Source organism: Triticum dicoccoides, chromosome 1B (assembly GCF_002162155.2).
Source record: "Triticum dicoccoides isolate Atlit2015 ecotype Zavitan chromosome 1B, WEW_v2.0, whole genome shotgun sequence".
NCBI classification, from domain to species: Eukaryota; Viridiplantae; Streptophyta; class Magnoliopsida; order Poales; family Poaceae; genus Triticum; species Triticum dicoccoides.
In genome coordinates this window covers 484,576,848-484,590,401 of record NC_041381.1, presented here as the reverse complement: position 1 = coordinate 484,590,401, position 13,554 = coordinate 484,576,848, and the positions used below count along the sequence as shown (strand labels likewise).

General features: G+C 43.8%; 1 long non-coding RNA gene across 1 annotated transcript; it reads left to right on the top strand.

Annotated features, from left to right (window-relative positions):
* The first annotated feature begins 10,786 nt into the window (after positions 1 to 10,786).
* Positions 10,787 to 12,678, top strand: LOC119307210. The gene is made up of 3 exons (XR_005149190.1): positions 10,787 to 11,044; positions 11,860 to 11,956; positions 12,277 to 12,678. It is a non-coding gene; the product is annotated as an uncharacterized LOC119307210 (long non-coding RNA).
* The last annotated feature ends 876 nt before the right edge of the window (positions 12,679 to 13,554 follow it).

Sequence of the window (13,554 nt, the reverse complement as noted above, 5' to 3'; positions counted from 1 at the left end):
AATCTTCACCACACAAGAGTGCATCAAGATGCAACGATAGAGGACACGCACTCAAGGCAAAAGCTTTCACGGAGCCACCAAAGAAATAACATAAGAAAGACAAGGTGGACATGAAAGAAAGGATATCAACTAGAGATGTAATTTCTCTCAAGTGTATAAGGTTCTATGTATACGAAATCATGATGATATATATATCTACAAAGAAGAATGTACACCCGAAATAGTTACAACACAAAGGAACAAGATATCCACAAGGAAGTCATAAATATACCAATAAGATATTTGCTTGAAAGCATAGCACTTGGCTAGATATGGTCTTATTGTATATAAATGAAGTCCAAACACACATCCATCAAGGGCATCACAACTAGCAACAAGAGATCATCGTTGAGATGCTTTGAGAAAGGAAACAAGTATCACAAGATATGAAATGAAAATCATGCCAAGATGCAACCTACACAAGGTTGAATGCAAGAGGAGAAAGCATGAATAGATACTTGTTACCGAGATATCATTGGAAGGATGTAGTAGATACCAATTGAAGGTAGATAGTAGTTCATTGATCATCCTAGCTTGACTCCAATATGCACATGGTGACAACACCTTCCTTGTGAGTGAGCCGAGCATCCAATGCATCTCCAAATGTTCCTAGAAGAACAACACAAACTAAATAGTACCCAAACTCATCGGGACCAAATAGTTAGAAACACCAATACATAGGACAAACTCCACATAAATATGTGCATATAGATATGAAAATGAATTTCATGCACATCTCATCCAAATTGAGACTAGGTGGAGTTTCCCCTATATATTGAGTCAAAGAAAGAAAGCATGCCAAATGAAATACATGAAGTAAACATGCATGCTCAAGACTTTCAAAACCCGAAACCAAAAGACAAATAAATGCCAAGTGAAAAGGATACCAAATGGAGAAATCATCACTTGGAAGATATCATTAAAGATGCATCAAGGAATGAGATATCCATTGATACACACTAAACTAAAGATGTCAAACTCCCAAAGAGAGGATGGTTCCAAACATACCAAGCTCTCAACAAAGTTTCATGATGGCACAAAGTACCAAAAAGAAATGGCTTGCCTTCCACCAAAAAACACTTGATAAGGATCACAAGAAGAGTGAAGAAAATAGAATAGCTCCCCCACGAGTTGTGCATTATATAGGATTTGTATTTGAATACAAAATGCATAAGGTGGGATCACTACTTTCACTATATCTAGAAAACACTAGACAAGAACAAGAAATAAACAAGATCCACAAGTGGTATGGAAGACAAAGGGAGTTAACACAAACCTTGGCAAGAGAAAAAGGCAAATAAACAAAAGCCAATGTAAAGATGATCAATTAAATTCTACCACACATAAGTGACTACCAATTGTCAAAAGACACGAAGTAGATGGAAAGAATTCCCGGTGGTAGATAGCAAGGATATCCAACATCATCTTCACACCACACACAAGCAAATTGCAACTTGTAGAGCTAACATGCCACCTAGGAACAAGATAATTTACAATATCAATTCTAGGTGACAATATCTCAAATGTACGCATTTTCTAGGCTTGTAATATGCACTTAGCATATTACTCCCCCATAATGTGATACCAATAAGAACTAAACAAGAGGCAATAAGAGGATCCAACACGAGATAATCAATGGAATTTTTAGAATTTGAATTTCTCATGAGAGATATACCACCTAGCGACTAGATAATCTTGTAATATCAATACTAGATGGTATTCCTCATGTACACACATTTATAGGATTGTGAGGTGCACAAAGCACATCACTCCCCCAAAATGGGATGTTCCATTGATCTCTCACACGAGCCAACTAGGATACAAACAGGAAGCAAAAAGGCTCAACGCACGACGCACACGTACATGATGTGCAAACCAACACACACATACTTGATTGCTCAAGATAAGCAAGTTGGAAGCGCAACATATACAAACACATGCAAGGAACAAAACCAAAACATGAAAGGGGGCAAGTAACTTTCAAGGTAAACAATTTAAGTACAAGTTACCGCAAGGAGGCACATTGGATATAAGATAGAAACTTGATAATCCAATTGACTTGGCTTGAGACAAAGAGAATGATGAAGTCCCCTTAATTCTTCATAATGTAGCCAAGTCTCCAATGCCCTCCAACAACACCTATTGATCAAGTTTGAGCTTGTTGGTCCCCAACCAAGTTGGGTCCTAAGAGGTTAGTCACAATAGGTTTGGCTACCCAAATGGTTCTTTGCTTGACACCACTTTGAGTACCAACAAACTTGGCAAACACATTGCCAACCTTATCCTTACCAAGAGAATAGATATCATCAATAATAATTGGGTTGGATAAGTTACCACTAGTGCATGAAGAAGCGACGTGACCTTTCTCACGACATAAGTAGCAACGTCTACTCTTCACTTTCTTCTCACTTGATTTCTCAATTTGAGAAGCATTAACTTGAGTCTTCTTGGGAAGAGGCCTTTCTTAAACTTGATGTTGAGCATGAGATTGAACTTGTGCCCTATTCCCTTGTTGCTTGACACTAATGGCCTTCTTCTTCAATGGGAAAGATCTAACATGATGCCCTTCAACTTTGCACTTGAAGCAAACAATCTTGGCCGAATTCTTGACTTGTTCTTGGCCCTTCTTCTTGTTCAACTTGGACTTCTTCTTCTTGTTGGAGTTGAATCCAAGTCCACCTTTGTCATTGGGGGATTTTTGCACACTCAAGATATTGTTGAGTGTGGCCTTCCCTTCATGACACTTTTCCAAGTCTTTCTTCAAAGAAGTGACTTGGGCCTTGAGCTCTTTGATTTCCTCTACATGGTTAGTCTCAACACAAGTACTAGATGAAGTATAAGCTTCATCGTTAGAGCAACAAGGCAAGGAAAGAAATTCATCACAAGATGTACCAACATTGTGAGTAGATGAATTACAAGGACTAGCACATGGCAATATACTATTTTGACTAGAAGTAGTGCTAGTATCTACATGAGGCTCACTAGATGTTACCTTAGCAATCATGGCCTCATGAGCTATCTTTAGCACACTATGGGATACTAGAAGATCATCATGAGAGCTTGAGAGCTTTTCATGACTTTCTTCCAATTTCCCATAATTGCAAGATAGCACCTCAAGTTGAGCCCGTAGCTCAATATTCTCCTTCAAAATGGATGCTTCACAAGTAATAGAATTAGTAGCACAAGCATCATCATTAACAACAAGAGGAGAGGGAAACTTGGCAAGCTCTTTTAAATAAGAAGCTTCAAGTTGAGCATGAGACTCGGTGAGTTTGATGAGCTCACCCTTGATGACCCTTGAGCCATTTTCGAGGTGCTCAAAATCCTCAAGGAGTCTAGCATGAGCAACTTCAAGCTTAGCATTTTTAGTTTCAAAAACATTGGCCACCTTAAGAGCTCTATCAGTAGATTCCTTCACTTTAGACAATTCTAGAGCAAAAGTCTCCTCAAGAGATTCCTTGGTGGTTTGTTCAAGTTCAAGAGCTTGAGAGAGGTCCGCAATCTCATTAGCGTAATCACACCCATGACCTTCCATTTTATCAATGGTGGCCTCATGCTCCTCTAGATGAGATTCCAACTCCTCAATGTATTTCTTGCCATCAATGGCAATGGACATTATTTCCATGAAGTTGGAACGAGCAATTTTATTTTTATGAAGAGCTTTAAAAATCATTTCCCCCTTAGTTTTTAAGGAGGCAACATTATCACTCTCTTCATCATTATCCTCATCATCATTAGCATCAACATCATCATCAAGAGACATGTTGGGGTACAAAGTAGGAGATACCTTTGACGCCTTAGCCATAAGGCAAAAAGCAATAGATGATGATGTAGGATACCTTGAGGCACCATTAAACACCACATCTTGTTCCATGGAGTGTTCGGTTTCCACTACATTGTTAGCACAACAATTCGAGGAAATAGATGCATTTTTATCATGGCAACAAGACATAGCAAGCATATCATCATGAGATTTAGTCAAGCAATTTCTACATGATATGCAAGGACTATCAACACAAGCATGTGAAACATTTGGAGTGCTCGAAGTGTTAAAGCCCAAAGAAGGAGCATTGCAATAATATAGTGATGAAGGATCATCCACAATAAGCATACTATCATCATTGCAATGACCAACACTACTCACCATGTCATTACCTTGTGGCAAACCACATGTAGGTGAAGTAGAAGAAGTTGAGAAGACTATACGACCGGAGGTGGAGGGAGAACAATCATCCCCACAAATCTTGGACACACCATATTTATCTTGAAGCTTCGTCCACAACTCATGAGCATCTCGGAACGACATGAGTTGAAATATAACTACATTGCTCAAAGCATCGAAAAGCACATTAGAAGCTTGAGCATTGAGATAAGAGTTTTTCTCATCCTCTAAAGATAATCTTTGGGGATCCTTTGGAGGAGAAAAACCCATATCTACAATTCGCTCTAAATTTGGGTCCATGACCCTAAAGAGATTAAGCATGCGAATTACCCAAACATCAAAATTTGTGCCATCGAAACTAAGAGTGTCAGAGAATCCTAATCCTCTAGTCGACATCTTTACTCTCTAGGCGGTTAAGCCCAACAAAGAGAGACGACGCTCTGATACAAATTGAAAGATCGTGGATGTCGCCAAGAGGGGGGGGGTGAATAGGCGTTTTAAAATAATTACGGTAGATGCTTGAACAAATGCGGAATAAACCTAGCGGTTAATTTGTCAAGCACAAAACCTTACAACAACTAGGCTCACCTATGTGCACCAACAACTTATGCTAAGCAAGATAAGAAACTATGTGATAGCAACATATATGACAAGGAACAAAATGGCTATCACAAAGTAAAGTGCATAAGTAAAGGGCTCGGGTAAGAGATAACCGAGGCACACGGAGGCGATGATGTATCCCGAAGTTCACACCATTGCGGATGCTAATCTCCGTTTGGAGCGGTGTGGAGGCACAATGCTCCCCAAGAAGCCACTAGGGCCACCGTAATCTCCTCACGCCCTCGCACAATGAAAGATGCCGTGATTCCACTAAGGGACCCTTGAGGGCGGTCACCGAACCCGTACAAATGGCGACCCTTGGGGGCGGTCACCGAACCCGTACACTTTGGCAACCCTTGGGGGCGGTCACCGGTACCCGTCAAATTGCTCAGGGCGATCTCCACAACCTAATTGGAGACCCCGACGCTTGCCCGGAGCTTTACACCACAATGATTGAGCTCCGAACACCACCAACCGTCTAGGGCGCCTAAGCACCCAAGAGGAACAAGCTCAAGGGCACCAAGCACTCAAGAGTAATAAGCTTCTCAACTTGTAACTTCCACGTATCACCGTGGAGAACTCAAACCGATGCACCAAATGCAATGGCAAGGGCACACGGAGTGCCCAAGTCCTTCTCTCTCAAATCCCACCGAAGCAACTAGTGCTAGGGAGGAAAATGAGAGAAAGAACAAGAAGGAGAACACCAAGAACTCCAAGAACTAGATCCAAGGGGTTCCCCTCACATAGAGGAGAAAGTGATTGGTGGAAATGTGGATCTAGATCTCCTCTATCTTTTCCCTCAAAAACTAGCAAGAATCCATGGAGGGATTGAGAGTTAGCAAGCTCGAAGAAGGTCAACAATGGGGGCAAAAACGAGCTCAAGAGATAGGGAACCATTGGGGAAGAAGACCCCCTTAAATAGGTCCCCACGAATCTGCCCGTTATGTGCAGAAAACTATAGGACCGGTACAACCGGCGCACGAACCGGTACAACCGGCCAAAGCAGAGGAAAAAAAACCAACCTGGGAAAAGCTCTAAGCGGTACAACAGCCTGGGGAACCGGTAGTACCGGTTAAACCGGTTAAACCGGTCAACAACCGCCCAAGAACCGCTCCAAAACAGAAACTAGTCTGGTGGTAGAGCGGTACATGGCCGGTACAACCTCCGGACCAATTCTGGAGTGGTACAACCGCTCCAAACACCGGCTGTACCGGTCAACCGGTACAACCTCTCTACGGGGCGGTACAACCTCTCTATGTAAAACAGGCAATATCAAAACAGCTACAACTTTCGCATACGTGCTCCGAATTTGATGAAACCAAGTTTGTTGGAAAGCTAGCAACAAGGGCTAACACAATCTTGATAGAAATATCAATAAGAAGAAAGTGAGAAAAGGCCCATAAGAAAATGGTGAGAACCCTTCCTTGGATAAGACCGGTAAAACCTCCAACACCGAAAACATCATAGAAGACGCATGCGAACTCCGTTTTCGATGAACTCAAGCTTGTCATCAAGATGACCATAAGCTCTAAGACTCACAAAGAGAACCAAACAAGAACAAAGAAACATGATGCAAGGATGCAATGGTTTGAGCTCTCTACTAACGATACGATCAAGCTACCAACTTGAGAGCCCCCCTTGATAGTACGGCAAACGATCCTATAACCCGGTCTCCCAACTACCACCACGAGACTGGTAACATAGAAAACCTATCAAGGGAAAACCTTTGCCTTGCACATGGTCCACTTGAGCTAGATGAAGACGGTCTTGACTCCCTCAAGTTGGACCACCTTTCTTGATTGCGTTGGCTCGATGAAGACTAGATGATTGCTCCCCCATAGTCCACTATGGGTGAGCGACTCTTCGGCACATCTTCACAAGTCCATTGACACCACAATGGATGGCAAGATTCAAACTTGATTGCTCCCCCATACTCCATTATGGGTGAGCCACTCTTCGTGTTGCTCCACTTGAACTTGCACACAACAAACTTGATGACGATCACCACTTGATGTCATCCTCCATGGGTTGTATGGGATCTTCCTCTTGATGCAAGACCATGGAAACATACCTAACCCCACAAAGAACTCTCACGTAGACCATGGGTTAGTACACAAAGCGTAATGGACAATGCTTACCATACCATGGGAACACTTGGTCCCTCTCGGTACATCTTCTTGGCTTTGTGAGTTGATCAACTTGATTCACTATTGACTTAGTCTTGATCAACCTTAAATCTTTGCAACTCTCTTCATTTGGATGATGTATTGAAGTTAAACATGAATGATCACACAACCTTCTTCTTCAAGACATGCTTGCAATAAGCTCAACACTCGCATGACCAATCTTTGGATAATTCCTTAATAACACCTTGGTCAACTCATAAACTCCTTGAAACCAACACATGGACTTCAAGAAAATCCTATGGACAAATCCTTCAAATATAACTCAAGACAACCATTCGTCCATAGAGATTGTCATCAATTACCAAAACCAAACATGGGGGAACCGCATGTTCTTTCATAGATTCAATGAGACAGTAAAGGCAAAGCAATGAACATGGATGAACACTGATGAACACAAATGAGGGCCGAAACCCTAACACAGATCTAGGGTTGAGGGAAGAAGGCTTACCGGAGTCGCAGGAGTAGCGGAGGAGAACCGCGGATCTCTGGTGCATTCAGGTTGATGCAGCGGCCAGGGACGATGCAGTGCTTGAAGGTCGACGGCGGCGGTGGAGCTATCGGGCTTGGGCGTTGAGAGGGAGAAGAAGAAGTGTGGAAGGGGAAAAGGGAAGGACCCCTGCGCTTATTTATAAGGCGAATGGATAAAGTAGGAAAGCACGAGAATCGAGGAGCCGAAGCGGTAAAATGGGGCGTAGCTGTCGCCTCGATCTTCGGAAGATAATTAATGAAGAGAATCTTTATAACCTTTTTATACAAAGATGATGTCATGACGATTTACTGCAATTTCAGAAGATGACGTCATGGCGGTTTACCAAAGTTTACAGGGAGAAGATATCATGGCGGTTTACGAGGATCGTAAGAAGATGTTTAGGGAATTTTTTTAAGTATTGAAGATTGACATGAATAGGTTCAACTCAATCTGGGGCCTAATGTTGAGGATATAACTACTGAGTGTAAACCGCCCAGGAGGGGCCGGTTCACGTTCGTCTATATTGAAGCCCATGAAGACAAAGAAGATGGTGCTCTACTACTAAAGCTTAGAGGCCCAGAGCCCAAAGGTGGATTAGGGCCCATAGTTGTAAACCACCAGAGTTGTATAACTTGTTATTTAAGTTAGGGAAAGGAAGAGACCGAGCCAGATACTTGTATGAGCCGGCCTCGGGACTGTGTAAACCGGCCGGGCGTCAACCTGTGTATATAAAGGGACGACCCGGCGGCGGTTCAGGGACAAGAAACAACAACTCGAGACTCAGGCAAAGCGTATTCACTCCCTGATTATCAAAACCCCAATAATTCCATCACAACTAGACGTAGGCTTTTACCTTCATCGTAAGGGGCCTAACTAGTATAAAACTCTCGTGTCCCTTGTCCAGTTTAACCCCTTTAAGCTAATCTCGTTGTGATGGCTCCACGACTAAGTCCTTCTGCTAGGACATCTGACGTGTTAATTCCACGACACCCAAGATGTCGTCCCCCACAAGCTGAGCCAATGGCACGGCCCCTGGAGGCGCAAATGCCCCTAATGCGGGTCAGGGCCGATGGCGGGCGCATGCGTACACAACCGAAGTCTTCTCGGACCATAATTCTTTTCAAGGGCGGCTCACTTTCCCACCTCTCATTAGGGTGGAACCGTCGGCTGATACTTCAGTCGAAGGGGAAGGAGGGAGCCTTCGCTTATGTGGATCCCAGACGGGGGCCAACGATGGTCCGAGATAAAGAACCGGAGAAGACACTGGCTGTGTACGCCAGCGTCGCCTCGGCGATAGCCTTCCTAGGACCCAAGCGGCGGCGGCCTTCCGTGTTCTACTTTCCCTCGATGTTGGTGGCGGATGCGGACGCACTGGCCTTCGATTCGTCGATCTCCGTGCAACCAACTTTTTTTCTCTACTGGCAGGGTGCGATTACCCACGCATTGACGGCGGATGGCACGGTCGCAGGCACAGGAGGCACGGTACGATGCGGCATCATTGACGGCAGCGACGACGCCCGTGCTGTCGGGCCCCGCTGTGCCGGCCTGGAGCAACTCGCCATTTCTCCGCGAGCTGGCTTGGAACGGCGAGGTGCTGAACCACGCGCGGGCTTTGGGCGACAACTTGTTCCATCGGGCTAGGTGAGGGAGGTGGAGCAGCCAGCTACCTCGCTCGTATCCGGTCGACTCGGTTGGCCACCCAACCGGCTTTTATGCTGGAGAATTGCTCTTCCTGCTCGTCGGATGTCATCGAAAGGGTGAAGAAAATGGTGGAAGGAGTAGATGAGGAGCGGCGGAGTGGTGCGATTCTTGCCCGGCTTGTGGCCTCGTTTAAATAGAGGGCAGATAGGAGCTTGCCCGGTGTTGCATTTAACCGGCCCGCTCGTGAATGGACGTGTGGCCGGGGTAGGTTCCTCGGCTTCCACGCGGGTTTAATGCAGACATTTGAATACAGTGAGGAGGCGTGTTCAGCCGGGCCTGCAGCGGGCGGCGTACTCGGTCAGCGCGTCGCTTTAATGGCCGAGGCAGTGAGAGGCCGCGTTCGCCTTGAACCGTCTTCAATGTGGAGCGCACACTCTACAGCTGCATGAATGCAGGCAGCTGGCGCGTGGAGGGAAGCGCGCACGGGAGAGAGGAAGGGTTTTGAGTGGGCCAGGACGGTCAGAAGCGGGCATGGAAGCGGTCTGGACTCCCGCAAAGCTTCTCACATTTGTCTCTTGTTTGCGGAAGAAAGTATGTCCGAACCGCGTCGCGGACCGATACATGATCGTATTAAATGGGTTTCCGTGGTCCGAACGGATGAGGAAGGTTTAAGAATGGGTGTTGGAGATGCCCGACGAACATACTATTCAGTTTTCGACCTACGTGGTCCATGTTGATCGAGTTCCGCGCTCTCTTGTATATCTTGAGGAATCCCATATCTTCAAGTCAAATGTCAGGCTGCCTCTGCTCGTCAAGAAGAAAATGTCAAACGGCCTCATCATGTTCATTAGTCAAAGCACCAAGTATCGTCGTGTTTTGCATCTTTGAGCCCGGTCCCATGTGTGCTACATGCATGCATGGGCGAAGTTATCTAAGGATTTGTAGCTGTCCAAGCATACGACCTCCAACTAATTAACATGTTGGCGTCCACTCACGACCTACGTAAACTATGAAAAACCTACAAAACAACGCCGTGCTTAACTGCAAAGATGTTGACCTCCCACGCTACGTAGCTATAAACAAGAAGGCCTAAAGCGCCGCCGGATGACACAATCACGCCATCAAAGAGCAGTGCTATCGTTTTTTCACCGACGGAGAGAGAAACCAGAAACCATGGAGAGCGGGCCTGGCTTCTCCGGCTGCGTGGAACATGGTAAGGCCCTGTTTGTTTCAGCTTCATTTAGATTTTAATCACATATGAATTCGCTTCACAGGCAAAGTTGATTCTGCGAATCAGCTTCACCATCGAAGTACACTTCGAGGTGTTTTAGGAAATTGCATTAAAAATTGCTCAATTTCAGATTCAACTTCACTAGCAAAGTTGATTTCAAATAGCTGTTTGTTTCAAATTCCAGATTCAGCTTCACTGACAAAGCTAAATCCGGTCTCAGAATCCAAAACAAACAGGGCCTAAGTCACATGATGCCGAGTCAGTACAGCTGGCATGCTGCCCATAACCGAAGACACAGGGCAGCTAGTGGGGGGAAATATCCTGTACTCCAAAGGATTTGATGCTCCGGTTGCACCCCACACAATCGGACCGTTAGATATAGAATCTAGGGACATAATTGAACCCGAGCGCCCCACCATTTGAAATTTGCAAAAATCACCCCATACGATTACAGAATAGCTGGTTTCTACACATGTGTTTCCTCTAGTTTGGAGCAAAACGAACACAAACAGATAGGGCTTCTGCGCTCCGGCGGCGGGACCTCGTCGTGTGCGGTGCTGCGACCTCGGGCAATCAATCTCGCCACGGTGCTCCGACCTTCAGCAGGCAGCCCGCGCCACCTCCCTCCGCGATTCTCCACCTCGACACCATCCTCTCCCACACACGGCGCCAGATCCGGCATCCACCAACGCCGGAGAAGAAACTCCTGCCTTCAGGTATCCTTTTGAATGTTAGAACCATGTGTGTATTTTGGTTCTAATCCATTGTCCTCTTTACACTGTTTGTATGAGATGTAGCCAATCCTATCTGTGTAAAATGAAGTGATATGCCTATGTATCAGGGAGCAGGAAAAATAATCACTGAAACAAGTTGTTCTATTTTGCTTATGCTACATATTCGAGCAAATAAGTAAACAAAAATGGCAACAACCTATGGCTTGAGATGATTACAAAGTAATTATATCTATCTGTTCAAGTACCTGAATATGAAGTGTTTGTTGGTACAAGACTGAGATCCATTAACACTTGCAATAGGTCCCTCACTGATTTCTGAGATTTTCCTATCATCCTGTTCAATATTTCCATTGAAACTAATAAGATGGTAGTTTCGTTCTAGTGAATTAATGTATTAGCTCTTTGAACTTTTTTTGACAAGAGGCGATGACAAGCACATTTTACATTCATGATTTGACAGCCCTTACCAGTTAACACTAGATTGCCTAACTTTGAAGGCATAATACACTGGTCACATGTATGTGCTAGGTTACAACATGCCATATTTTTGCCCATACCTTATCAAATCTACTTACTTTGGAAGCACAAGGATTAGCCACAGAGTTAAGGTTCCTTGGTATGTGATAATTTTTTGTATCTACATGTTTGCTGCTGTAGGAAAGAATTTTGCTAGCTGGTGTCTGATCTCTCAATGCCCAGGGGAAAGAATAGCATTTCTTGACACTGCCTTGCCCAGGGTCAGATTATGCATCAAAAAATAACATGCTTGCATTTGAATTTGGAAATTATTCATGCAGCAACCGGAAGGGCCATAGCCTCTGCTTGTAATGGGGAAGTGGCATGTTTACCAGCTGCTGACACAAAGATGTTTGTACTTCATTTTCTTCAACTTCTGTATGTATTCCAATTCCTGATTTGGTTAGTCTTGCCTTTGGCCTTCCTTATTCAAGTGTAAAAAAATGGCACTGCTTTCCTACAGATTTAGCATTTTGGTACTATGTACCATACATAATGGCATGACGCCATGCTAAATATATGCTGCTGTACTAAGGAATAATTTTTAATGGCATCATTTTCGTAACTCTCTTTTTTAGTACATCTAAATGTCAATGCGTTAGACATTTTCTTACTTCACTGCTTTAGCATGAGATTGTTGCCTTTTTAGACTTCATTGTGCTACAACTCATGACAAGCTAACTCTTAGTTACTCCTAGCTGTATTCCTCTAGGGAATGGATTCAATGGCAAGTATTCCTCCAGGGAATGGAGTCGATGGCAAGTATTCCTCCAAGTCTCAGACCAACAACAGTGATGAGACTTGAACTTATTTGATGTTTTGCGGCACAACACAGCCCATGGGAGCCAACATCATTTACTTTGCGTTAAATGCCGGATTAGAAAGGCCTTCGTTCATGTGCTATATGAACCTAGTTCCATTGGTTTAGACTTCTGCTACAACTTGTACACCAAGTTAATCTATTATACCTTGAGTTGTAAATAATATTTGGATTGCAACTCTAGTTATGTGCTTCATGGTAGATTTATGTGTATTGTCATGCATACTATTCACTAAGCATTCATGATATCACTGTCGTACTATGAACTATGAAATGTTAAGATGATGATGCGTTGGCTTCTAATTTTACAAAGGTGGTCGATACACTGACTGATATTGCCGGCTTTACATTTTTGGTGCAGATTTTTTATTAGTTCAATTTTTTGTTCATGGGCAGAATAAATTTCATTTTTCTTTGAATTAGCTTTACTTTGTTAAACCAACTTGCTAGTTGTTTTGTTGTATTTTTCTTATCAAAATACATGATCCTATCTGTATGTACTATAGAGCTGTTGTCATATTTATATCTGTTGGATGAAGCTTAAAGCATAAGCATGGAACGACCAATACATAGGTACATTAGATGCGTTTCTTTCTATTCCAACACTGGAGCAGCAAATCTTTTGGAGCAAAGCTATTAGAGTGTTATAGTTGTTTTGTACTTATACGGGGTACTTTCTGCATATTTCACAGGATGGAGGCATTCAGGCCCCATCACGTACGTACATATTTCATCCAACTCCTCTCCATAGTTTAGAGTACTAGATATGTTCTTAGCTAGGGATGGCAATGGGTCGGGTTTGAGGCGGGTGGAGTTGGTCCAAATCCAACCCATGATCCATCTTCCTACCCTCTGCCCATCCACCAAATTATCCATGGGCAAAACTTGTGCCCATGCCCAAACCCACTGGATACCCACATACCCATGGAGCTCCATGGGCATAGAAAAGTCAGCATGAAGCCTTCCCAAAGATCAAATTAACTCATCATCATTCACTTACAAATGACAACATAAGCTACGTGCATAAGTAGGCAACAAGCAATACGATGAGTCCTTAAGTGTGACATACCATAGGTTGATTCAACAACATATAGCTCATGGCACAAGTTGCATATTTCCTGCCATTTCGCAGAAGTTGCATATTTCCTGCCATTTC